The 3,212-nt window shown below is 42.7% G+C and overlaps 1 non-coding gene across 1 annotated transcript; it reads right to left on the bottom strand.

Moving 5' to 3' along the window:
* Positions 1 to 1,015: 1,015 nt before the first annotated feature.
* Positions 1,016 to 1,122, bottom strand: LOC112725367 (small nucleolar RNA R71). Its single transcript, XR_003164480.1, has one exon. It is a non-coding gene; the product is annotated as a small nucleolar RNA R71 (small nucleolar RNA).
* Between the last annotated feature and the right edge of the window lie 2,090 nt (positions 1,123 to 3,212).

The following is a 3,212-nucleotide window of genomic DNA, read 5'->3' as shown; positions in this document are numbered from 1 at the left end:
TCTTCTAATTAAAGTTGCTTGATCAATCAATCCCTGTGGGATTCGACCTCACTCTATTGTGAGTTTTTACTTGACGACAAATTCGGTACACTTGCCGAAGGGAGATTTGTTGTGAGACAAGTTTTCCGTGCATCAAGTTTATGGCGCTGTTGCCGGGGATTGATTGTGCATCAACAATGATTAAATTGGAAGATCACTAGATTGAGCATTTTTATTTTGTGAATTTCATTTTCTGTTTGAGTGATTTACTTTCTGTTTTAGTTAAACTTCTTCCCTTTCCCCTCTACTCTTTTGTTTTTCTTTGTTATTTTCAATTCTGTTTGCTAACCCACTAATTGTTTGATATATTGCATCACCCACAACTAATAGTAATTCTGACACAAATACTTTCTACACCTATCTTTTCTTGCTTGCACTTGATGGTTGTATGACAGGGAGAAGAAGCGGGGCTTCAACTTCCTTCGATTCTGAACCTGAGAGGGCCTTCCTTAGATTAAGGAGGGAGGCAAGAGGAAAGAAAGTGGTTGGTGCTGAGGAAGAAGAGGAATTCTTTGAACCAAACATGGAAGACAACATGGAAAACCATCATGAAGAAGAGGATCACAACCATGGGGGAGGAGGTAGAGCAAATCACGCTGGGGAGGATAGAAGAGTTTTAGGCTCTTACATCAATCCAAACCCAGGCAATTGTGGAGGTAACATCCAAAAGCCAACAATCCATGCCAACAACTTTGAACTTAAACCACAGCTCATCACCCTTGTTCAGAACAACTGTTCGTTTGGAGGAGGTGTTCAAGAAGACCCTAATCAACATTTAACAACCTTCCTGAGAATATGTGACACAGTGAAGTCTAATGGTGTTCATCCTGACGCCTATAGACTGCTCCTATTTCCATTCTCACTTAGGGACAAAGCAGCCAAGTGGCTGGAATCTTTCCCAAGGGAAAGCTTGACAACTCGGGAAGAAGTGGTGAACAAATTCTTAGCAAGATTTTACCCTCCTCAACGAATCAATAGGCTGAGAGCTGAGGTCCAAACTTTCAGGCAACAAGATGGTGAGACTCTATATGAAGCATGGGAGAGGTTTAAAGACCTAACAAGGAGGTGCCCACCAGATATGTTCAACGAATGGGTGCAGCTGCATATTTTCTATGAAGGACTCTCTTATGAGTCAAAGAAGGCCGTAGACCATTCATCCGGAGGATCTTTGAACAAGAAGAAGACTATTGAGGAAGCCATAGATGTTATTGAAACAGTAGCAGAGAACGACTACTTCTATGCTTCTGAAAGAGGGAACACAAGAGGAGTAATGGAGCTAAACAATGTAGATGCTCCGTTGGCCCAAAACAAGCTCATTACCCAGCAGCTGGCTGACCTCACCAAGAAGATGGAGATGAACCAAGTAGCAGCAATCTCCACTTCATCAACAACCCAAGAAGGAGTGAATGAAGAAGCAGAGGGTAGTCAGGAGCAAGCCAACTACATTGGGAATTCACCAAGAAAAAATTATGATCCATACTCCAAGACGTACAACCCTAGATGGAGAAACCACCCAAACTTTGGGTGGGGAAATGAGCAAGATCAAAACCAAGACCAGAGACGTTACAACTCCAACAACAATGCAGCTCACCAGTAATTCACACAGAGGACATCTCAACACCCCCCACAACAACACTTCTCCACATGCTTATCAAAACCAAAACAGCACATCTGCTCCAAATCACCCATCAATTGATGACAAGCTCTCTAAGATCGAAACCTTAATTGAAGGAGTATGCAAAGACATTCGAAACAGTAAAGCATTCAGAGAGGAAGTGCAGTCAAACATGCAGAATCAAAGTGCTGCCATCAAGAAACTGGAGACACAAATCAGCTATCTGTTTAAGCAGCTTCCTAACCACAACCTTTGCTATGATGCCCATTCAAGCAAAAGGGAGGAGTGTCAAGCTATCACACTTAGGAGTGGGAAGGAACTGAAGGAACGTCCCCAAAAACCACAAGAAGAAGGCTCAAATGAAAAGGGAGAAGAGCAAGATAGAGTTCAACCTCCCATGCCAAGTCCGCAGAAAGAAAAAGGGATACCACAACTAAACATCTCAAGAGCTCCATATCCCCAGCTATTGAAGAAAAGGGAAGATGACAACCAGTTCTTGAGATTTTTGGAAATCTTCAAGAAACTACAAATCAACATACCCTTTGCTGAAGCCATAGAACAAATGCCACTCTACGCCAAGTTTTTGAAGGAGCTAATAACTAAGAAGAGAAGCTGGAAGAACAATGAGACTGTGATACTAACTGAAGAGTGCAGTGCTATCATTCAGCATAAACTACCCCAGAAACTGAAGGATCCTGGGAGTTTTCAGATCCCTTATATTATAGGAGAAATCACAGTAGAGAAGGCTCTTTGTGACTTAGGGGCCAGCATCAATTTGATGTTAGTAGCTATGATGAGAAAGATGAAAATTGAGGAGGCTAAACCAACAAAAATGGCCCTACAACTGGCAGACCGATTGTTCAAATTCCCTTACGGGATAGTAGAGGATTTGCTAGTAAAAGTGGGAGATTTCATATTTCCAACAGATTTTGTGGTGCTGGACATGCAGGAGGACGCCAAGACCTCCATCATCTTGGGAAGGCCATTCTTGGCCACTGCTGGAGCTGTCATTGATGTTCAGAAAGGTGACCTCACCCTAAGATTACACAATGAAAAGATGACATTCAATGTGTTCAAGGCCATGAGTTACCCACCAGAACAATTGGGGGAATGCATGAGGTTAGATGCACTTGAGGATGAAGTGCAGGAGAATTTTGAAGAAGAAGAACCTGAAGAGGATGAGAGATTGGTGGAGGAAGAATCTGAATCAAGTGAAGAGGTGGCCACAGCAGAAATACATATACCAGATGCACCAAAGGAAGGGAACAAAAAGTCAGAAGCACCCAAACTTGAACTCAAAGCACTGCCACCCACTCTCAAATATGCATATCTAGGAGAAAATGATAACTACCAAGTGATCATAAATTCATCCCTCAGTCAAGATCAAGAGGACGAGCTACTCAAGGTGCTGCGGGAGCATAAGGATGCCATTGGATGGACCCTTGCTGACTTGAAGGGAATCAGTTCAGCCATATGCATGCATAAAATACTGTTGGAAGATGATGCTAAGCCATCCATTCAATCCCAAAGAAGGCTGAACCCAATCATGAAGGAAGTG

The sequence above is a fragment of the Arachis hypogaea genome, chromosome 11, assembly GCF_003086295.3.
Source record: "Arachis hypogaea cultivar Tifrunner chromosome 11, arahy.Tifrunner.gnm2.J5K5, whole genome shotgun sequence".
Lineage (NCBI taxonomy): Eukaryota > Viridiplantae > Streptophyta > Magnoliopsida > Fabales > Fabaceae > Arachis > Arachis hypogaea.
The sequence above is the reverse complement of the archived record's forward strand: the minus strand, read 5'-3'. Positions and strand labels throughout refer to the sequence as shown.